General features: G+C 42.3%; 1 protein-coding gene across 6 annotated transcripts in view; it reads right to left on the bottom strand.

Moving 5' to 3' along the window:
* Window positions 1–18957, bottom strand: part of VIT (vitrin) — a 78613-nt gene extending 59656 nt beyond the window's left edge. For all 6 annotated transcript variants that reach the window (XM_054978343.1, XM_054978299.1, XM_054978309.1 and 3 more), the window contains exon 1: window positions 18748–18957. The gene's annotated coding sequence lies outside the window, so the exon portion shown is untranslated. The remainder of the gene's footprint in view (window positions 1–18747) is intronic.
* Between the last annotated feature and the right edge of the window lie 5911 nt (window positions 18958–24868).

The raw sequence follows: 24868 nt of genomic DNA, 5'->3' as shown, positions 1-24868 counted from the left end.
GTATGCTCTGAATCTTTACGGAGCATACCAAAGCGATTTAAAGACCCAAACCCCAAAGCAGCTTGCCACTTCGTGATTCGGGTTATTCTGGTTCAGTTCCCTGCTTTGGGTAAACCCAAAGTGGGAAACCCGAATTTTCCACCAGCGTGCACCCCTAAGTAAATGTCATGTCAGTGCCCCATCCATGCCATTATTTTCATGCTGAACCAGTAATGCTGTTCTGAACCAGTGTTTCATGCTGTAACTTGATGTCATATTACCAATGCTATAACTGTTTTGCATTCACAGGCTTATAGAAGCTACAGGTGTCTTATCTAACAGACTGTAGAAACTTCAGTGCTTCTGACTTTGTACCCTACTCACTCCCATGCACTGTTAAAACTTTGATCTCTTGCTTTCTCAGTGTCTAGACTAGATAGTACAAATATGTGAGACGTTCTCAGGACGTGTTCACGCCAGAAGTCCTGTTTGACTGATGGGAGGGGGAAGGAGTAAACGTGTGAGTTAAGAGGAAAGGTTTTCTCACATGCTGCCATTCCTGTCAAATTGATCCTTACTGCTTAGTAGTTTACCTTGCTTCTGAGTAACCCTATGGACATATCTATGGAAATGATTTGATTTCTGAATAAAACCATTTAACTAAGAGCCTGGATTCTTGCTGCAATGGTACAGTGATTTATCTGCCATAGCCTGTCATCCATAGCCTGACAGTAACACTTATTAGACTAACAACATTTTTGTTAGTCTTATAGGTTCTACTGGACTCTTGCTCTTTTCTACTGCTACAGACAGACTAACACGGCTACCCATCTTGATCTACTTTTCAAATAGCAGAGATGGGATGGAGCTATACGCTTTTAACCTGATCTGCAAAATCTAATGTCACTCTGCCCAAATCAAGTAGGTTCATTCTTTCCTAAACATCAGCCTTTCCTACCAACTTCAACTCTACTTTGTCTGGATTAAGCTTCTCTTGTTCTGCCTTAGCCATTTGATCACAGCTTCAAAACACTGATTCAGAACTAAGACAACTGCATTTGTAGGCTGAAATAATGAAATATGGAGCAAACTGATGACACCCAAACCAAAGCATTGGTTGAGATTCATCAGCAGCCTCACATAAATATTGAAGAATATAGAAGACAAAATTAACGCTTCAAGAACTCCACAACAAGACAAGTTCCAGTCTGTTGCCTCTTCCCCCTGGAGGAAATCCTCTGGCTAATCAGACATAAAAGACTGAAACTATCAAAGGTAGCTCCTCCAACATATCAACAGGGACAAATGTCCTTTGTACAAAATCCAGCAAGGATTATCCATCAGTGCAATTTAAGCCATCTCCATTCTAAGCCCAGGCCAGAAACCTGACCTTACCCTAGAGAATCTTGGGAATTCTGGGAGAGAATGAAGAACTGTAGAAAAACAGTTTAAATCTCCAGTGCATATATTTCCAATTAGCCCATAACAATGGTACGACTTGAACCCAAATTCTCAGACCCAAGTCACCTCTATTTCCAAAGCTGAAATTTATGCTTTTGAATGGAAATTATATTCTTACATTAAATAGATTTTCTGGTCACAAAAGAGACCAAAGTACTGTGTAAATTTTGCATTGTACCTCTTGTAGCCCAGGAACTATTTTAGATGCCAACTTTCCCCTGAAGGTACATATTTAGTCTAGGAGCAAAGAATTTATGTGTAAGACCTGGTTCAGTGAAAAACACCTCAGGGTTGATTTTATAAATTTTTCTTACATGTCCACACAGAGCTTGACATCTTTCTGTACAGGACTGCTCAGCAGTAGAATTTCATTCAACTCTGTGCTGTTTACATAGTCTCCCTTCATGTAGTTAATCATACATTAAAATGGCATATTAATATCTAGGTGAAGAAAAATGATATGTGGTAAGGCACTCATAGTCTGTGCTAAATTCAGACTGATCAATAGAATACCTCCCCTTAAGCCAGGCTCCTGTTTGTTGCTCATTCTTATTCCATACCCAATGCACACAATTAAATAGATGAAGGTAACTCCGGGACACTCCCATCCAGGCCCTGCCTCAGGCTGTATGGCGCTTTAAGAAGCAGCTGGTAGCTGAAGAAGAAGCTAAGCAGAGAAAAAGAAAGTTCCCACTGCTTTTCAGAAATGGCTACAGAGCAGCAGCTGTTTCAAACAGGAAGGGACCCCCCTAGTAAAATAAGAGAAAAAGGAAAATACAGTCCATTTGTATGTCTCCCCCCCCCCCCCCAATCTCCAGAAGTGACTGACTGGAAGAATTTCCCGTCTCCTCTTTAGACTGCACAGGTGCAATCCATGTTGATTTATCAATAGTGATCCCATACACAGTTATCCTGTCTGGCGCAACACGTCAGGTATGCTTCAGAGCTTTCTGGAAATAAATGACCCTGAATGGGAGTGCTGCTCCTCTTAGCCCAAGGCCATCTCACTCCATCCCTTGTCAGACATTGCAACCAGAATGCTTCCAGTTAGCCAGCCATCATGCCCTCCCACATTTCACAGCCAGAAACAGAGTGGTGCACAAGTAACCATCTTGTTATACCAACAATCACTAGGCAAGCCACTCCATGTTTTTACATGTTGATGAAGGCCCTGCTCCAGCTGCTGTATACATTCTCTCTACTATAGCTTGTTTTAATTTAAAGACAAAGTGAGTGTTCTTATTAAGAGAATGTTTTTGACAAATACATCCAACCACATATTTTTATCAACAGTTAAAAATATACCTCAGCAATCCCAGTGTGTGACATTGTAGGCTAAGCACTACATTGGGCCCTAGTGTTTGTGTGCCCATGAATTTATATGTATATCCATTACAGACATCTACCCACAACTTGATTCAGGGAGTAAGTTGTCTGTTCAGAAGAAAGTCTCATTTTATTCAGTGGTGCTTACTCACAGGAAATTGCAGCCTTAAAGACTCAAGGGAGGAAGCTGAACAAAACAACAAAAAAATTTAAGCCACCTTCAAAAGATAAAAATAAGACAAGTACCAGACAGTTGGGACTTGATCAGGTAGACAGGAACAGCAAGACAGCAGTATGATATTCCACTTTTCTTCCATTATGGAACTGAAGGCTTCTAATTTCATCTGGGCATGGACAATACCCAAACCTGTTTGGCTTCAGTAAGATTTTCTAGTAGTCTAGCATGTGTGTACCAAGTATGCCTTGGTGCCCTCCTGTATACAGCAGTGCAATAAGGTCAATCTGACTGGGTCTCTGCAGTACAGCAGGTTGCTTTCTACCTCTGCTACTGCAATGTAAAGATGCTGTACAGATTCCCTTGAACAGAAATGGGGAGAACAGAACCTGCTGAAGTGAGGCAGCTCTTGCAGAACGTCTCTTCCTGTTGTTTTAGCTTTACTGGTACAATCTCTTTCCTGAATGGAGGCAGCTGCTGCCTGATAGTTTGCCTTGTAGTGACATATGCCCCACAACTAGGGGTGCTATGGGTCTATCTGTCGGAGTAGCCATGGTTAGGTCTGGTGGACTGAATCAGGCAACACCTGGCAACGCAACACATGGCTCGTCCAGCTTCTTGCCAAAGTCTAGGCTATCGAAAGCTGTCACAGCCAGAAACAAAAGAGGAACACAGCTGCCTACAAAAAGGGCAAGGCTTGTCATTCTGCTTTGTGAATGTATGAAATACATTTAGTTACATGATGTAATTAAAACATCCAACAAGTGCAGCTGTTAAAGTGCCTGTGTATGTTACTTATAGTCCCCTCTTTCTCATTATGACTCAAGGTGTTCTTCATATTGTACAGTAAAGTAAACTGGTGAAAATGGCTTTGCAATGTATATTTTTATAATTATATTTATAATATACATACGATTTCTTCAGGAAAAAAAGCTGAGGAAAGAAAGTAAGGGAGTGCAAGATTGACTATGAAGTTTAATATGAATACAATTTTGAAATAATGTGTTTGATTTCTACATGTGCAAAGGGTGCATTGGTGGGGCAATGGGAGTTTTTGATTAAATGGTTTGTCTCAGGGCCCCCAGTCCACTAGATTACAAGGAAAGTAGAGTTGCCAATAATCTGGAGGGGAAAAAGTCCTGTCTGTTGTGGGTAGGTGAAGCTTTTCATTGCATAGAGGTAGGAGATATCACCTTGTAAATAACATTCCATTAAGCCTGGGACCATCTTTAGGAGGGCAGAAATGTCATGTCTGTGCTTTTCTCCAGTTTGTTGGCAACCTTATAATAGAACACTTTTAATTGGTTTACTGTATAGAACTTTCTTCATGTGCTCCTGTCTTTAGTACTGAGGTTAGAGGCTACTAGAGGTGGCCTTTTCAGTAGGAGCATCTTCACTCTGGAATTTCTTACATGTAACTGTTTGCCTGCTATCAACATTGTCCTGTTTTAAGTGCCAGGTGAAGAGTTTTTATCTTTAACCAGGTATTTAGTTGATTGACTCTTATTCATGACGAGACTCCTTGCTTTCACCTCTGTGAAAGTTGTTGATCTATACTGATTTTAGTATTATGATGGTTTTGAAGTAAAGGTAGGCACGGCATAGGAAAGCTCCATGGACTGCTGGCCCATGGTCCATCAATTTTCAATTTCACAGATCACAAACTTTTCATGGACCATCCCTATTCACGGACTGGTTCATCGGTCTGTAGTCTGTCACTTCTGGGGGCCCTAGGACCGTCCCCTTCGCACTTAGGGATGCCAAACTTGCGACAAGGCTTCAGCAGGCTCTCCTCCAGCCACCCACTGAGTTTGGCCAAGATTGCATTTCAGAGGTCTGAGTTACAGACCCCCAAACCGGCCGCCCCAGGAAACTTTCAGTAGATACTAGGAGTCGCAAATGCCAATGGACTTGCATTGGTTTGCAGCAACAAAAAGTTGCAATGAAGCAAAATCAAACAGAAAAGGGTGGGGGAAGAGCCCCCTCACTCACCACACAGACACCTTCCCAGCCATTGCCTAGGGAATTAATTCTTGCTTCTTGCTTGCATAAAGCAGAATGGGAGCTCTCTGGTTGGCAGGCAGAGCTGCCTATCAAGGTTTTGCATCTGACTAAGAGAACTGTGGTTCTTGAAAGCTTATGCTACAGTAAAGTTGGTCAGTCTTAAAGGTGCTACTGGACTCTTTTCTATCAAGGTTTTGAGGGCTAAGATTGGTGTTGCCATGGCTGCAGAACATCCATCCCTCTGTTGCGTAGGGAATTTATTCTTCCTCTGTCATGTCTGTGCTGCATCCATGCCATTATTTTTATGCTGAACCAGTAATGCTGTTCTGAACCAATGTTTCATACTGTAACCTGATGTCATATTACCAATGCCATAACTGTTTTGTATTCACAGGCTTATAGAAGCTACAGGTGTCTTATTTAACGGACTGTAGAAATTCTCAGTGCTTCTGACCTTGTACCCCGCTCACTCCCATGCACTGTTATGTTACAAATTTGATCTCCTGCTTTCTCAGTGTTTAGACTTGATAGTACAAATATCCTCTTTGCTCACATAGAGCAGAATGGGAGCTCTCTGGTTGGCAGGCAGAGCTGCCTGTGAGCGTCGCCTGCTGGGACATAGGAACCAGAGGAGGGTGCTGCTGCCAGGGCTGCCCCTCCTTGTAGCGGGAGCGGAGATGGGTCTCAGAGGTGGGGGGGGGGAAATGGAGGGGGTATACAGCACCCTACTCCCTCTCTCTCCTGGCTGGGACGACCCTCTCTGGATCTCTGCTCCCCTCCTTTCACCTCCTCTGGCCACCTTGCTCTGGCTCTCTTCCCTCTCTCTTTCTCTCTCTTGCTCTCACTCTTGCTTTCTCTCTTGGTCTCCCAGCTATGCATCATCAGCTCTTCCTGCCCCACCTGCCTTTATGGGACAGCCCTCATGCCTCTCCCCGCCTTCCCCCGATGCCTTCTTTCCCCGCCCCCTTCCTTCATGAAGGGTGGCCCTTCCAGCCTGTGAGAGGGCCCTCCTCCCGACCCCCTTGGTCAGGGCTCTTTCCAGGGCCCACTCTGCCCTTGCGCAGCTCGGGGCTGGCTGGCCTGGCGCCCAGCATCAGCGTGCCTGTTGGCGTGCAGGCGCACTGCAGAGCTCGCTGTGTGTTATTCCCCCCTGCAGCCTGCTGCTGCCTGTCTGGCCTCCCAGCCAGTGCTTCCCAGCCCCGACAGGTGACACTGGCCTCGCTACGCTGGCAGTGGCATGGGCCGGTGGCATCGGGCTGCCCGCCTGGGCCTCCGCCAGCTTTGTTATGGCTGCCACATTGCAGTGGCTTATGACTCCAGCGGCACCAGCACCCACTGCTGCAGGGGCTGTGGGGGCCTCCCCCGGGCTAGGGGTGGCCGCCTCCTCCTCCTTGGACTTTGGCGGGACCTAGCTGTTGGGTCTTCCAGGTAAGTTGGGGTGGGGAGAGGTCTCCATGCCCTGACACTGCCTATCAAGGTTTTGAGGGCTAAGTTTGGTGTTCCCATGGCTGCAGAACATCCAGCCCTCTGTTGCTTAAAGAATTAATTCTTCCTCCTTGTTTGCATAGAGCAGAATGGGAGCTCTCTGGCAGAACTGCCCATCAAGTTTTTAAGGGCTGCAGAAGGTCAGCAGACGTCCCTTCCATTGCCTAGGGAATTGATCGAACAGAGCCAGGATGTTTGAACTCACAGACTGCAGACCAATAGACTTCCCCAAACAGACCAAAGTTTGTGAAAAAGGCGAGTCCCATGAACCGTGAACTGGGCTGGACCGTGACAAAATTAGGTCTGTTTTCCGTACTGTGCCCACCTCTATTTTTAAGCATTCTAAATTTGGCTGCTTAGTTTATATGTTTAAAATTTGGTGTTGTATTTTTGTTTTATTGTTTTTCTCCATAATAAATCCTATCAAAAGCCCCTGCAGTTTTGGGCTTCTGAAATGTTACTCATGCCAAATACTTTATATGCAATGGGCTGGGCCATCTTGGTTTGATAACAGCTTATTAGCATAGATTTTTGATGTTGAAAGAGAAGAAATCATAGCAGGCATCCAGAAGAATCTATGGAAGCCATTTTAACAGGTAAATGAAAGTATACTTTTAGGTTGCTGAATAATTTTACAGATTGATGATCTGGTGCATTTAACGTATACTAAGGCTTATCCGTTTCTAATGTTTCTATTTAAATAGGATAGGGCATAGGTATGCCTATTTTATACTCCCCCCCCTTCACTCTTTATGACAATTTTCTAGTCTCCAGGAATAACATTCTCTTCCTTGCTTTTGGCATAATTTCCATCTGGCATTATTTTTGTTAATTTTTTAACATTGGCATTGCAAATGAGCACACAGGTGCTCTGGGGAAAAATAAGTTCTTTTTTGGTCCTGAAGAGCTAAATGCTATCAAATGCATACCATGAGTTATATATGGTAACCAACTGGTGCCAGAAAATAACATTTTTATGTGTAACACCGTACCTGCAATGTCACACTGATTATTCGTTGGTACTGAACATAAATTACGTTTTGGGGGAAATGGTAGCAACTAAAAACCAGGAAGCCTTCGGGGAACCTTTGTAAATATGAGAAATAGACAGGTATAGTGGAATTAAAGTGTGGCAATACCTTTTCCCTATATTGTAATGCAAGTAGCTAGAATTTGTCAAGTTAAAACTTATGAGGGCCAGGGAGTTCCAGTAGACAAAATGTTGAACTTATATAAAGGAATGTGGTTTAAACTGCTGCTCAGCTATGAAACTCCTTGGTGGTATGGATCACTATTTGACTTCTCAGCTTACCTCAGATAATAATTGTGAAGATAAATTAGATTTAAAAACATGTTAAGGATTTATGTAGTCAAATTTTATATAAATAAATAAGACTTAATGAAAAATGTATATGGAGAACTAGAATGTGGGTTCTTAAATCTTGAAATGAGTTTTCTTTAATATTTTTAAAGTTTAGTTATGAGGAACAGAAAACAACAAACCCCTTCTTCTGGGTAGCACCTATACACACCACCACACCAACTGCCATATTAGTGTAGTGGGAACTGACCACTCATACAGTAGTTTCAGCATCTGTCCACCTCCTTATTTATTGATATATTTAAGAATTTATATCCTGCTTTCTTCCTGCAGGGACCCAAAGCAGCTTACCATGGAAAAATACTACCTAAATAAACCAAACTACATCTTGGCCCAGTCCTAGCCCCATTGGCTGACTTGTCTGATGATGCAGACTGTGAGCCAAAGACTAAGAGCTCTTTGGAAGTTGCTGTTCATCTCTGTTCAGAGAACCCTTGCCTCGGGCCAAAGCTACACGTTGCAGAGCATCTGGAACAGGAAGGAAAGCCAGTCCTCCTGTCTAAAGAACTGTCTGTGCTACCGTAAGCAAGTTTATACCCTCTAACTTCAGTGTACACAGAGGGGTGTAATTCTGCTTAGGCTTGCACTTGTGACTCTCACATTTTGAGAACTGTGACCTACAGAGACACTGAAAACAAACATCACATATTAGCCATGAATGCTACCCTGGAGGCAGTAGACTGATAGATATTTTGATTCTCGTCGAAACAACACATGAAATATGGGCATTCTTCAAAGAAAACCAGTATGTTCAAATACAATTCTTGGCCAAAATTGTAAAAAAATACATTTGACTTGAATAGCTTGTTGGACTAATTGGATGCCAAAGCACACTAGGGGTATGTGCTTGTGCTTGGCTTTGTCAGTAATGATAAGTGGGCACAATCTCTCAGCTATTGCTCCCACAAATGCTGCATTTTTCCAATGGAATTTGTGTGGGAGCAGCATATGTTGATTTGTGCCCAACATATTCAGAAATTAAAAAAAACAGGCACCCATACAAGAAGTGTTGACAATCAGTGCAAATCTTTTACTGTGCCTATACCCAGATACAATAAAATTTTCCAAAAATGTAGCACAGCTTATTTTTCAGTGTTGCAAAAAAAAGAGTAAAGTTTAAGAAATATAAACATGCAAAAAAAAGTCTTAATGTGAGATGACTGTTTCTGTCAAGAGGTCAACAATGAAAGTTGCACCCTCTTTATTCTTTTAGACTGTAGGCTGTCAGTCTGAAAAGTAATGCATAAATTAAAAAATTAAATAGATACATTTAAATAGGTATTTTTGTAGTCAACCATACATGATCCTGAGGTGCTGATGTCATGTTTGTGGATATTTATGGAATTACTTTAGACTGGTGTCAAAGATGCTGCTGTGTGCCCTCACCCCAAGCCAGGGAGAAGTCCACGCTGGGCATCCTTATAGAATCAAACAAAGTTACAAAATTGAATCAAACAAAGTTACAAAATTGAATCAAAGTTACAAAATTGCCAGTGAGAGTTCGGCCATCCCAGCCAGTGGCAATAGCCACTCAGGATGGTGGCCATTCTTTGCCTCCTCAGAAGGAGGAAGGCAGAAGGTGCGCCCTGCATACGGGGCTATGAATGGTGGGTAGAGTTTGCAGCCTTACTAGGCTTCTCTGCCCCCGTTGCTCGCAGTCGCGCCTCGTGCTTGGCCCACCTACCTTACCCTATTGCCATGCAGGATTAGCCGGTAGCCTTTTGGGGGCCAGGTAGGATTTTTTCTCTCTTTGTCCCTGATTGGCAATTGGGATTGGAGTTTTTTCACCTACCTTGCACTGTGAGATGAGGGAAGTAGTTGGCATGGTGGGACTGAGGTAATTTCCCTGGGGGAAGGATTTAAGTTAGAGGAAAATTTGAGCGGGCTGGTGAGCACCCTTGGCACCTCCCCATTGGTGGGGAATTGGGGTCTGTCAGGAGCGGATGGCTGCTGTATGGCCCAGTTGCAAGGACTGGGTGGGGAACCCCTGGATAAGCTAGTCTCCCCCCACTGCTGTACGGCCGGGTGGGGGAGCTTTAAAGGGGTGAACCACTTCACCTGGCCAGGCCAGGTCCCAGCCATTCGATGGATGGCTTGCACCCAGGGCAGCGAGTGACTTACCCAGACAGGTTGGGGCGGGATCTAGGAGTGACCCCAGGGCCCGACCTGTACCGCTAGTTAGGCTCTTGCCGTAGTTGATGTTTGCATGTTGTAATTTAATAAAGCGTCCCATTTTAGATCCCAAATACGGTGTCTGCCTTTCATTCCGACTGAGGGGGCAAACTGCTCTCACATCAGCTGTGGTAGCCAACATCTATCCCAACAGCACAGGAGCAAAAGGACAAATCTCCCAGCCCTTCAGGGAAATTAACCAGAAAGTCTACCTGGCAAAACTGGTTTGCAAGTAGAGTTTCTCAACAAAGTTTTACCTGGTAGGTGGTTTTGGGTGAAGACACTATCTTCAGCCTTTTGAGGTTTAAGACTGGAGTCAAAAACCACAACAAGTTAAAAAATATAATTATTTATTTGGTGCAAAGATATCCAAAAAGACAAGATAGACTGTGGGGAAAAATAACAAAGACTTAGCAGTTAGCTCTAACTAAACAAGTCACAGTAATTCAGAAGTCAGTCACAATTAGGTACAAGTTCTCTTCCATAGAGACAAACAGGACCATTGCTCTAAGTTCATAACAGCAAACAAAATGATGGCTGCATTGGGGTAGCCATCTTCAAAAGGAAGCTAGATTCTCTCTCTGCTTAGCTTCTCCTTCTAGCTTTTAAAAAGTTAACTAACTTTAAGAGTGAGGGTCTCAATTGGCTCAGGCATGTTTAGCCAATCATAACCTCAAAATTGATGTCACTGTTGCTAGCATGAAACCCATGAGTGGGAAGAAACAAAACCTATCTGCAGCTTAGGTTCCCCCCTTTCCCACAGGTGCAAACAATATGTGATCTGTTCTCAGGAATGTTAATTGGTGCTAGGCACTGAGAAAACCTCCCCAATAAGCAATCTCTTATCTCCAAGGTCGCTGTGTACTGGTCTTCTAACAAGCTCTGTAAACTAGGCTTTTCTCCTGAAACAAAGATTCTAAGATGGTCACAGTTTGAAAAGAAGAGCCATTTTCTTTACAACTGGTTTTATTCATTTTGGGGAAAGTTATCCTTGAAGACAGTGGTGGAGTAGATTTGTGGGTTTGTTCATCAACCCACAGGATTTTCCATGAGGGTTTCCAAAGAATTTCTTCTCATCCCTTTTCCTCTTCCATCTGCATATGAGGCTTCTGTGTTGAGCCATATGGAGATCTGATTTCTGTATTACTACTATGCTGTTGATTGTCAGCTTTAACTGTCATTTCAATTTGATCTAAGTTCTGAATTCTTGACGTGGAATGAATTTTGTCTTGTTGAATTAGTTGAAGGGTTAAGGCTTGGACCTTGAGGGAGATGGGGCGCTTGTAATAGATGGTCACATCGTGCTCAGGTTTCCAAGATATTTAAATATGTTGTTGGAAGTTTGGAAGCCCCAGCTGTAACTATGGCTAGGAGAACCATTCACCACCAAGTGAGAAGTCTGCAAGTATTTTTGTCAGTTTTGGACCTATCAAGATTTATTCATGTCTTTGTAACATTAAGGCTATAGTTCTGTAGTTCTGTTTAGACTTTCAAAATAGTGCAGATAATGTGCAGCATAAAGGTCATTTCCACACGACCTTAATGGGATGGCCTGCTAACAGAACTTTAGTGGGTTATTTCACTCATCACATATGTGATTGTTTCTCATGTGCAAAGGGGTCATGATGATCCCGGTTTTAAAAGCGTTTTTTTTTTTATTTTGGTGAAACTTGTTTTGTTCCATTTTCATTTTTGATGCTGCTTTTTTGCATGATTATCTACCATATCGATGCATCTGGAGGCTTTTTTTCACTTCAAAAGAGCCCTCCTACAAATCTCCAACCCCTCCTACCCCTGGATACATGTGAGTGTCTGGCTCACATGCACAATCATATAATCCCCCCCCCTTTTAAAAATTTTAAAATAGTCCTTGTACTATTACGAGAAAGGAAGTCATATTGCAGTGCTTGCTACATTGGATCACTTAGCAATCGGACTGTCAATCACAATGGGCTCTAGCAGCACTCCCCCCCCCACCTCCCCTAGCAGTTTCTACAAAAGTTGAAAGACAGGACAATGGTATAGCCCAGTCCTGCATGCACTCAAAAAAAATAAAGGAAAGTTGGGTGGGAATGTGCCAACGTCATTTGTGAAAAGGCGCAGATAATGCATTTTCTGTTTTGGTACCTTCCCCTCCCCCCAACAAACACCCACAAAATATGCATGAGGACGATGCATGTGAAAGGTGAGTTCTCAAAGCGGATTGGGAAGATGTGGCTTTGGGACAGGGAAACCCCCCCCCCCCAAATTGGAGCATGTGGAAGCAACCGAGGTGAGTGAATTTGAGGGATATACCTGCTGGCTTCATCTTTGACCTCCATGTGTTCAGGAGAAGACCTGTTCAGGAGAAGACTATTATAAAAGGCTACTTGAGTACAACTTTATATTGTACAGGGCTTGGTTTGGATTCTTTGCTGAATGTGCAAAGATTGAGGATGCTGGGTATGATCCCAAACCCCATTTTATTCCACCGTTTCTTCACTGGGATGTCTGTGCTAGCTTCCTATTGTCTTCCAGATATGATTCAAAGTGCTTCTGTTGAACCATAAAGCCCTAAACACTGTTGAAATAGCTGAGCATTAAAAAGTCTCTTTCTCCTTGGCCCTATTACAAATTCTGTGGTAGACCAAGGGCACTTTCTTAATGGCTTCACCAATGCACTGTATTAATAGTGCACAGAGAGGCACTGTATGGCTGTTCCACCATTGTGGAATGTTCTTCCATTGGAATCTCTCCCAATCCACAGTTTTATGCCTCTTTTTGAAGCAATGTACTTGTGGGGTCCTTATAGAGATGGTAATTCAAGGCTGCCAAATCCAGATTAGGAAATTCTTGGAGATTGGTGGGGAGAGAATGGGTGGCAAGGTTTGGAGAAAGGATGGATCTCAGTGGGGTATAATGCCATAGAGGCTGTCCTCCAACGCAGCTATTTTCTCTAGAGAATTAATTTTTGTAGTCCAGAGTTCAGTTGTAACTCCAGGAAATGTCCAGGCCCCACCCAGAAAGTGGCAACCCTATCAGCATTGTGTTGGTATCTTTTATAAATTGAGACTTTATTATCTGTTTTGGAGTAGTATTCTGAGCTTTTGGGTGGGCTGATATCAAACATTTGAATGTGTAAATTAGTTAACAGACTGTTCAGTATCTCTGAAGACTTTTCAGATCAGAATCTTCAGTAGGGTCATTATGAGGGGATGCACTGTACACAATGCTAAACTTGTTGCAGAAACACCCCAAATAATTGCTTTGGACATCTGTTTAAAGGAAGCTTACAGAACGGTACATGCATCAAGGGTGGTGTGCCTTTCAGACTTCAAAAGTATGTCCTTGAGATGAAAAAAAAAACATTTTGTTCAGAAGCAAATCACATTGATTTTTTCCTCACATTTTCATTGCCTTCTTCCATTCTGGTTGCTTGGTTTGGATTAAAAAGCTCTTTACGGCTTGGACCCAGCATAGCTAAAAGAGTGAATCTTGCTCTGTGTGTGATCATAATCTGTCAGATCAACTGAGAACCTCCTGTTAACATAATCTGTGCACACAGAAAAAAACTTCTTGATTGCTGCCTAACAGCTCTGGAATTCTGTTTGCCTGGAAGCTCATCAAAGTCTAACCATCATCTGGCATGAGCAGAAGACATATTTCAGTGTAGGCAGTCTTTTTAATGGCAAGGATTAAGTGGTAGGAAAGGCGAGAATTGTAACTAGCTTTTTTCTGTGGACACAATAAACCAGGAAGCAATTCTGCACAACCTCTGTCCAAATGGGGGCTTCTGCCATACAAGTTCTTGATAGGAGTTTATAAAAGCAGCAGCAGCAGCAGCAGCAACCTTTATTGGCATTAAAGGTAAAGGTGGTCCCCTGTGCAAGCACCAAGTCATTACTGACCCATGGGGGCCGTTGCATCACGACGTTTTCTTGGCAGACTTTTTACGGGGTGGTTTGCCACTGCCTTCCGCAGTCATCTATAGAGGTGGGCACGATCCAAAAAAAATTACCGATCAAGCTGATTGGGGATAGGCGCTGGCAATGGCCCCAAATCACCGATCCACACCGATCATCTCTCGTTTCCGATCTGTGGATCGGATTGGGGAGGCCAAAGCTATGTGGGAAGGTGGGTGGTGGAGGCGACCGCCGGGCCCGGCATGCATGGGGAGGCGGCGACGAGCCGCCTCCCCTCAGGGAGGGGACGTTCACACACACACACACACACACACACACACACACACTTAGAGCAGAGGGGAGTTTTTAACCTGGCGACGAGCCGCCTCCCCTGAGGGAGGGGACGTACACACACACACACACACACACACACACACACACACACACACACACACACTCTTAGAGCAGGGGGGAGTTTTTAACCCGTCCCTGCCTCTCCAAATAGAGAGACACACCCCGTCAACATGTTTCAGCCAGCTTTTTAAAAAAAGCAGGAACAGAATCCTCCATTCCCCCCCACCCGATTTTAAAAGCAAGCGCCAGTCTTCCAAAAGCATATTTTAAACACACACACAGAGCCATGAATGAGGTTTTCCCACAAAGTACAGTGTTTTAAAAGCAGGTTAAAAAAAGAGAGTGACAGACAGAAAAACAGCCATTCCTCCTACAAAGCCTCGTTTTTTTAAAAAAAACAAAAAACATTTGGAGTGCCCATGGCTACAGAACACCCCCTTCCCCCTCCCTCCCCTGGGTCTCTTCTCCCAACTGGTGACTGCGTTGCTGCTCCGTGGTTGGAAGGAAGCCCTGCTAATCAAGGCAAACTAGGCTTCCATTCGGGTTTCCAGGGCGACAGAAGGAGGGCAAACACAGCTCAGGCATTCCCCTGGCTCCGTTGCCCCGGGAATAGATTACTGGCGGCTGATTGTCTGCATCCCCGATCAGATCCCGGTGGCCCGAATCAAGCCCCGATGAAGTCCCCCCCCGAACGCTGGATCGGTTGCCGTGGACGGCACCGATCTGCCGGGTCCTGATTGCGCGAATGCCATTATTGTGGGTATTTTTCTATCGTAATGCCGATCGTGCCCATCTCTAGTCATCTACTCTTTACCCCCAGGAAACTGGGTACTCATTTTACCGACCTCAGAAGGATGGAAGGCTGAGTCAACCTTGAGCCAGCAACATGAACCCAGCTTCCGCCAGGAGCGAACTCAGGTCATGAGCAGAGCTTGGACTGCAGTACTGCAGCTTAGCACTCTGTGCCATGGGGCTTTTTATTATGAGTTCATAAAAGCAATGGAGGGCAGAATCTATCTAGAGAATATAAAATCATGTATGTTATTTACCCTAATTCTTGGTTTGGGATAGGCTGGAAATCCAAATGTCTATCGTGCACCATGTTGTCCAAACTCTGTTTGCTCTAAAGGGAATCATGGGTTTGAAAAGAGATTGCTTAGCAGTAGTGATAGATGGGTTCCAGCCAGGAAACTAGCCAATAAACTATAGAAGTAATTAATTTTCAAAGAGATCGCTACACACTTACATTGTAAATATTACAAGGATCATCCATATCCGTCGATGTTTATTTAAAATATATTGAAAGTAAAAATTGTTTCAAATAATAGTCTTACAACATGGGTCAAAACCACATTGATGTATTTATGCAGATGGAGTGTAATATATGGCACGGAAGCTACATCTGTGCTGAAGAGCAATTTATAAACATATTGTGATGTATAACAAGACATTCCTCTCATCTAAAATTAACTAAGATTATGATATATTTGTTCCAACAGACCTTATCTTATCATGTGAAATAATGATAAACAACAGTTTAGGAGTGATTTCGCACACGTTGGATAATGCACTTCCAATCCTCTTTACAGATCATTTGGAACAGATTTTTTTGTGTGCGGAACAAAAAATCCACCTCAAACGATTAATAAAGTGCATTGAAAGTGCATTATATAATGTGTGCGGAATCTTAAACATGTGATGCTCTCCTTTCTGCCATCATAGGGTAATTACAATAAGCTCCTGCACCCCTGCGGTTATGGTTTAATGTGTATGATAGTATTTAGCAAGTAATTTTTTCTTGGTTATGTTTGACCAAGCTGAATATTGTCTGTATTTTCATGCCAAGTGGTGAGGTCAGTTTGGGAATTTCCCATTTATCAAGATTTCTGATCAGGTAAAATTTCCCATATCATTTGGTAAGGTGATATACTGGTTTACAATTTGGTAAATAAATAGGTGTATTTACCCTGGATCCGTGGGCTTGTAGGAACTGAAAGGGTAAATTATTTTTGGACATGTCTTAGGACTTTCATTTTAGAACTGAGCCATAGGACTGATCCTGTGATCTGAAACAGCAAATGTCTAGGTCTAAACTACTTGAAGGAAAGCACCTGCTCACCTGCTGAGGGGGCTGAATCCTTTGATTGCCTCACCATCATTTTCTCTCAGTTCTTGATTGGCAGGATAAGTTAGTCAATATCCATACCAAGCCAAAGAGGATGAGTGAGGCATATCAGTTTCTTTGGGGGAAACATGTCCAGGTCCAGCTCTGTGCATATCTGCCTTTAGCACTGAATATATACAGGAGAGATGGGATCATGCCTTTGTTCACAATTTATGTAGTCCATCTCCCTGATTCAGCATAACTTGTGAACTCAGCCATAACACCTGGTAACACCTGCCCTTGAGTATGCATTGAGGCCATGTAAACATGTGAATGGAACCTTTGACTTTCCTTCAGCTTGTTGCCTCCAGTTTCATGTGTGACAATCCAGTATATCCACTCTAGGAATGTGGTGCCCTTACCATTCTTGAAGCTCCACATAGATTTTTTTAAAAATTGTTTTCCAGATTAGCCAGTGATAATCTACTTAATTTATATTTAGCAGTGCAATTTTAAGAACCTGGAAACAAAATACTGCTTTAAAAAAGAAAGCTAACATTGGCAAGCATATGGAAAATTTGACTAAACAAAGTTTTAAGTAAGAGTTTTTGTCTGGATGATAAATCTCTGGATGGTGAAGACAGTTAATTGGAACTTGTACTTTCACTTCCCATCTCAAAGGTATTCTATGAGAGTTGATGTTTTATATTACCACCACTGATCAGGCCTCAGAAGCCTTTGCAATGGTGAGTGATAAAATAGCCATGCACATTGCAACATAAAATAAAGGTGCATGCTTTCACTGTGCTTCAATCAACCCTTACCTCAGCCCAGAGTCATATTTAACCAATGCCAGTAATGGAGTTTCCTGGATTTTTAGTTTTATTCATGCTTTTCTACAACAAAAAAGGGATGAATGCATTTCCATGTTATTCCAGAAACCTCACCTCTGCCAAGCAATTTGTCAGATCATATTAAAATTAGATGAGAAACAAGTCTGTTCAAAATCTGGTGGCAATCTGTATTCAGCAAATAGCTCTTTATTTGGATATAGTCAAAAGAGAAATCTTTTCATCGAACAGTGGGCTAAATCTAGAAGTATCCCGTTGCCTGAGAAATGGTTGAAGGAACATATTCTGTGCTCCTTGTAAAAATATATACTTTCTTTAACATGCCTAAATGCAAGCTGCCTGATTATGCTTGTTATAAAATCTTGTGCCTTTGACTGAATACTTTTTGCTGCAGTGTGATGTGTTAATGAATAACAATTTTAGCTGCTTTTTGATTTGCCACTTGGACCAGTTTAGCTTTCCAAATAATTTGAAACAAAGAGAGAGGGAAATGACAGACTGTGTCCTTTGGTTTTCCTTCCTGAGATTTCTAATGTCATTATTGTCCTGAAAGTGATGCAGATATCAACCAAGCATTCAGAGCTCTCTTTTGCTCTCTGAAATGCTTGCTTGGGGCAGTTAATACATGTTGCTACTGGTCTGACTTATCAAGAATCCAATCTCTCTAGGAGGAGGTGAGCTGTAATGACAAGTTTGATAGTGCTAGCCCTCTTCAAAGTCTTACTAGAATAGCAGCCATTCAACATGCGCGTGCGTGTGCGTGTACACACACACACACACACACACACACACACACACACACACAGCTTTTTCAATTCAGCATAACAAAGAATCTTATAGCAATTTAAAATTAATTGTGGCATAAGTTGTGAATCAGATGTATGAAAATGCAATATTGATCTTTGCCACCAGAAATTGGTATAATACCCAGCATGTAATTCTCAAATCAGTTAAGCACCATAACTGGAATTTGTCCCTCATGAATGTGCTTCAACTGGCTCAGTCAGTTGGTTTTGTGAGCAAGGCCAGATTCTCCTTAATTTAAAGAAGGTCCCTCGTTTTTCAGTGGACTAACTACAATGTCATTGCTCAGCAGATAGCAATAAATATTTACAAAAGACTAACTTTACAGAAATTTGCTACAAACAAAAATAACATTAGACCAACATCTTAATTCAAATATTTGTGCAATTCTGATACGGCAAGGGTGGGGTGGTGGGGTGGAGTGGTGAAAGCCACACTTGAAAATGAATACAAGTTTAAGACACAACACAAATGATATATCTACTGCCTTGCCTGTAAAATACTTTGAAGTAAGATAATATCAATAAAACCTAGATGCTATTTATGTGTGTGTGCAGTTTGTGGGCACACTAATAATGTATAAAATCTATGACAATTATAATGCAATTTCATTATACTTCTTACCTTCAGGGAATCCCCTAACATGCATATAGCTTAAAACTGCAAAAGAATAATAATTGTAAAAGTATTGATTTATTCAACCCCCACTATTCCTACCACCTTCAAAAATTAGATCTGTAAAAAAATTGTAGGGAAATAATCAGTATTACCTTGCTGTAGGTGTTTGATGTTTTTAAAGTCTTCTTCTCCACTCAGCAATTTTGGGTTACTTTCCCCAAGATGTTCTGCACCACAAACTTCTGACAATTTTAGTCCAAAGAATCAGAAACAAGTAGGAAAAGGAATCTGGAGCACCTTTTTTTTCTTTCTCATCAAACATTCCCGTCAAGCTCCCAGTAGTTTGAAAGACACATTAAACTACTCTCTCTCTCTCTCTCTCTCTCTCTCTCTCTCTCTCTCTCTCTCGTGCTTTCTGTCACCACAAACACAGAGCTCCTTACATTGATGTAGTTGCTGAATTAGGCGGTGCACTTTTAAATTTCTACTCCCTCCTCCTTTCTTTTTCCTAGCGGGGATTCTGATATTGTGAGAACTAAATTGGCATGTACTATTTTTGTAAGACTGTTGGACTTTATGGAAATCCAGACTAAGTTGACTTTGTTTTGGTTTATTCTTTAGGGTTTCTTTGTATGTGTAATACTACTGAAGTTGTTTCTTAAGACTTTCTTTCATAGGAGAGGGATTACAAATATATTGATTAGAATCTATTCAACGTTAGCTGACAGACAGCAAACAGGAAATATAAATAATAGGGTTACACATCTTTTATTCAGTGAATATTTAATAGAATCAGTTGCAGAAGAATGGGAATGTATATATAGCAGAATAAACACGAGATGCAAATTTACTTGGGTAGTTGTAATTAGAACTACAGGAATCAGACTGCTGCTGGATGCTTCACTTCCAGTCCTCCTGGATCACAAGAACTGGGCAAGAGGAAAAGTTGCTCTCTAGGCCTGTGCCTGGCACTAGCAGGAGCTTGTTGGAGTGGAGGTGCATTGTGTGACATGGGGACATCACTTCTGAGTGAACACTGGGAAGTGAAATCACTACAATGATTGGTGCTCTAAGAATTTTCCCAATCTCTATGGCAAAGAGGTGGGGCAAAATCCCCCACCCCTACCCTGGCAGTGGGGAATGAGGAGCTAGCTAGACAGATTGGGTGCTTTTGACTTTTGTTCTTGCTATTTTATGGCTTCTTTGAGGAAAATTCATGTAATGAATATATTGTACCCAATTCCAGATTGATAAATTACTACAAAGTGACAAGTAATCTTGTGGTACCTTAAAAGTTAATGAATTTGTTATGGCATACGCTTTTGGGAGTCGGCTTCATCTGATGCATATGACATTTGAAGAAAGATGCTCTGGCTTCTGCACACATTTATCCCATTACACATTTATCGATCTTAAGATGCCATAGCAGTTTTTGGCTGCAGCAGAACAACACAAATGCTCCTCTGCAAGTTGTCACTAAGGGGGAAGTTAATCAGCAGGGGATAAGCTAAGGGGAATTAGTAGTATATGTTTTTATTTGTGAAGTCAGTTTATTGAATTTCTCAACCAACAAATAGGCATGGATTAATCATAATAATTAAATATGCTATAAAATAGGATGTTTTAACAAATGGCATTTGGTGGAGTTATCCAGCATTTTCCTAGTATGGACAATGTGTTCCTTTTATTACCAAGGCCAAACCATGCATTTCATGAGAAATCCATGACAGGATCTCTACGCTTTTTAAAAAATGCAATGCAGCCAAAGGAAACTACCAAGTCAATAGAAGCATTAGTGTTGGAGAAGGGGCATTTAACCCCCTTCTTGAAGTTGCTTTCCTGATCAAAATTGCATATCCCAGACTCATGTTTGCCTCAATAGGGAAAATATATGAGCACGATAGGCAGTTTTTCTCTGAGGTCTTTAAAAATCTCCAGTAGTTTGGTATGCAGTGGCAGCTCCTTTGTCAGAACAGAACCCCCCCCCCGAACATGGTGTTTGTTGTTCGTTGCCATCCACAAACAACAAACAATGAACACTGACGAACATGATCCTGTCACGAACATGTTCGTTGTTCCAGCAGGCTCTCCTCCAGCCATCAAGATCCCTACTGCACCACTCCCAGAAACCCTACCTGAGCAGGCAGCAGGAAAGGTACCAATAATAAATAATAGCTTTGCCCCAGGGCCTGGCAGCAGCCCTGGAACCTTAAGGGGTAGATCCCTATCCCACCACACACAAAGAAAATTCAAGCTCCAATGCACTCACCCTGTCTCTCTAACAGCAGCTGTCTCTCCCTGAAAGCCAGAACTGGGAGCCCCCCTCTGCCCTGGTCTTTTCCTCTTGTAACAAATTTGGAGCTCCAGTCCACACTTGGAAGGAAGACCTGCCTATCAAGCTAAATTGGGCTTAGATTGGGGTTTCCAGGGCAACAGCAGGAGTTCAGACAGAGTTCAGACAATCCCTGCCTGAGTTGCCATGGGAATTGATTGCAGGTACCAGACTGTCTGGCTTGACGAACAGCAACAAGGCTTGCAACGACCACCCATTCATTTAAAATGGGGCCTCACGGGCTGTTCATGGGTTTTTTTAGTTCATATTGCTGTTCGTGCCCATCTCTAGTCATGAGCAACACCACCATGACAGGGTTCAGCATGGTGCAGGCTCTGCTCAGGTGCACCATTTAGTGAGAGCTGGGGTTATTCTTCTCTAGTGTTTCAGACAGCATGTGATTATTCCTCAGGAACACCTATATTTATATCTAAGAGCACCTGATATATGATAATTATAAGGAATAAAGAGTAACCACAACAAACAAAATATCCATGAGCAGGCCTCTGAATTAAAGGTGTTATTTAATGGATTTGAGGGGGAGCTATTCACAGCAGTTGCTCCCATCTCTTCTCTCCGACCCAGCTTGAAATGGTATACCTCATTTTGCTTAGAAATGCATGCTACTGTGTAATTCTTCCCAACAGTCTTAATTTTTTCACCTTTATGATTTTAAGAGTGTGTCAAGATTTCTACTAACTGAAATTTCAAGTAATATGTTACAGCTATAATCTTAGAAGGTTAAAAGTAGCATGGGTTATATTCTTGTCGCCTTGTCTTTCTGAGGACTTCAAAACGTTCAATGTGGCATGAAGAGTAGAAACTTATTTTAAAAGGCCGGCATAAATGCCTTGTAGGAAGATTTGCATAAAGCACCATCTTAATGCAAAAAAGTTATGCCAATGTGTATGAACAGAAATGCTCAGCTCAATGGCATTATATCCAGAGATAGCTGATATATTTAGTAAATGAACAAAACATGGTCAATTTCAGCGCCCCTCCTGTTGATCTTCCTCTCTGATAATTCTGTTCCAACCAATACCTTTGTTTTGTGCTTTTAGACTGGACCAGAAAGCCAGCAAAGTACCAGCTGGGATAGCAAGTATTACAGCTTCTCCATTCAAATTAACAGATTCATTTTGTACAAGATAATCTTGGATTTCTGATAATGATGCTTATCTATTATGGGCAGGGGATGGGTAGACCAGAAAAATTCAAGTCCTTTTCAATTCTACAATTCTATGCACCTTGATTAGTAGCTGCTCTGGAGTACTTGGTGGTAATTAAGAATTGGGGAGTTATTTCCACCAAGTACTCCAGAGTAGAAGTATAATGTAGTTTATTTTGTATTTTGCCATACCTATAAGAAGAATGTTCCTGACCTTGCCACACGAGTGACGTTGGGAATAGAGTGTTTTGTAGCGGGGGTGGAGAGGACAGCCTCAAGTCATGATGATACATTCTTTGAGACAGAGCTGAAGGCTGAGAAGATGGAGGCCATGTAGGGCTGGCAGGCATCTGCCCCACCGTTTTTGATCACCAGTGAGGGGAACACCCACCCACACTACTGTTATTTCAGCAGGGGTACAAGCTGGTCATCAATTTGAGAGCCAAGTAGGAATTCTTTCCCCTCCGGCAGATTGGCACTAGGCTAGGTGGGATTTTTTTGCCTACTCTACTCTGAAAAGAGTGACAGGAAATTATTTGTTTTTTAGTGATGCCTAGGCATTGTAGCCAATGTTGGTGGTAGCAGTAAGGGTCGAGTTGCTGGAATAGTATGCAGTATAGCTTGAATGAGCGCCCTGGGGCATCATTTGGATGGTAAAGGGTTAACCTCTGGCCAGGCCTGGGAATTCAGTGCCTTCATGGACTTGAAACAGGAAACTCTTGAGTGGTGTCAATATCTGGACCTAAAAAGCCTGTGGAAGTGGAAGTGGCACACTGCCCTCGAGCAACATGAAGGCTTGACAAGGATTACGTGTGTGATGGATCAAGGCTCGGAGCCATACTGGCCTTGCCTGTAAAGTCAGAGGTGCACAGGTAAGAGGAGGTCTTCTATATTCCACCAATGGCCCACACTGTGACTAGGTTTAGAATGGGGTTTTGGCTTGTGGGCATTGCAGAGCCCATTTGATCAATGTAAATAAATAAATGCGACCCTTTTTATTGCCCATCTGAAGGTGTTGGCTCTGTGAATTCTGCATTTGCATTGTGTTGCTTTGATACAGTGCTCTGTTGTCTTGCCACATTCTTTTCTAAGACAGTAACATCAATCTCTAATTAATTAAACTTTCTCATCTTCCATGATACATTCCAAGTCTACCTCTAACATGCCACCTTCCCCTCTTTTTTTATGTGGACATTTTCAAATAGGAGAGCTTCTGCTGCTGTACTTCCAGCCAAGAAGGTACCTGTCTGCTGACATCACCTGAATCTCCGGGCTCTCTCCAAGCCTGGGAAAATCAAATGCTTTCTTTGCTGTTGTTCTGTTGCTCCTCTATTTAAGCTGCTAAATGCCCTCAAAGTGTGCTTAGTGCATCTTGAAATCTTCCTGCTTTGCTCTGTTCCCTGAATGTCAGCTCTCCTGGTGCACTCTCCCTTACCTGGTTCTTTGCCCTCTGTGTTTTATTGTAACTTGTGAGTTCCCACAACACTTGGAAGATTCCAAGTCAGGGAACTCCAGATTTCTTAGTTTGTGCTCATCCAAAATTTATCAGCTGCCCAGACACTTGGCATCTTCCCAGATTAATCCCTTTCCCTTACAGATTAGTTAGTTTACATCTGTCTGTCTTTGTATGATTGCAGCACATGTAGTTTATTGAGTTGTTGTGTGTTGTATTTGTATATACAAATTGTGAATTTATCTGTGTATGATTAATACTGATCGTAGTGCACATCCCTTTTCTGTCCTGCTGTCTTTCTGGCTCCCAAATGCCAGCTTTGCCCTCAGCCCTGTAGCTTGGTTTCTTAAGGCTTCAGATGCTTCCTTTTGCCTATTGTGTAGTGCTCCCAGCTTTTGGGGAGATTCCAAATATCTGTTGTTGCCTACTCTGTCACATACGAATCCCCAGGGATAGAACTGTTTCCCCACATTCCATGATAATTGGATAAACAACTTCCTTAATGCTATAGCATCCATTTTTTTAAAAAAAATCATAACCCTTCATTATAACTTTCTATAAAACTGGAACCTTTTCTTTCATCTCTCTGAAATTTAGAGAGATAAGACGTCAGAGAGGGGTACAGTCACTGAAATTGTCATCTAAATTGGATGGAAAACAAAAAAAAATTTGTTTCTCACTGCAAGCACTGAAAACAAAACAAATTAAATTTTAGAAATGAAAAAAGTGTCATGCCCCTAAACTGGACTTTGTGTGCAACTTAGCTAAGTAATATCCTTTTAAGATAGTTGACATCAATGGCTTTAGAAAGGTATAACACTCCTTAGGATCAGCAACATGGATTTTTCTGGGGAAATTTGCATTGGAAAATTTTCTGGAAAAAAATGATTTAAATTTAAATAATTTAAATATTTATTCTTAGCAAAAGGAGGCAAATACACTGTGTACAAGCCTGGACCATGTACACGCATTCAGGTTTGTTCATGCTTCATATCCTATATATAGACCTCTAACATGATTGATTTGAAGCACAACAGCCCTGACAACTATAAACAGACTATCTTCAGCAGACCAGGCAGCTTGCCCCTTATTTGTCTCCCCGTGACCTAACTACAGTAGTCCAAGCAATGGTCACCTCTAGACTGGACTACTGTAACGCACTCTATGCTGGGCTTCCCATGGGCCTGATCTGGCGGTTACAGCTGGTACAGAATGCAGTGGGGCGAGTTCTTACTGGAGCACCGGTGTGGGAGCATATTACGCCGGTGCTTCGCCAGCTGCATTGGTTACCAGTGGAGTACCGAATCAGGTTCAAGATTT

This window comes from Eublepharis macularius, chromosome 1 (assembly GCF_028583425.1).
Source record: "Eublepharis macularius isolate TG4126 chromosome 1, MPM_Emac_v1.0, whole genome shotgun sequence".
Classification (NCBI taxonomy): Eukaryota; Metazoa; Chordata; class Lepidosauria; order Squamata; family Eublepharidae; genus Eublepharis; species Eublepharis macularius.
The sequence above is the reverse complement of the archived record's forward strand: the minus strand, read 5'-3'. Positions and strand labels throughout refer to the sequence as shown.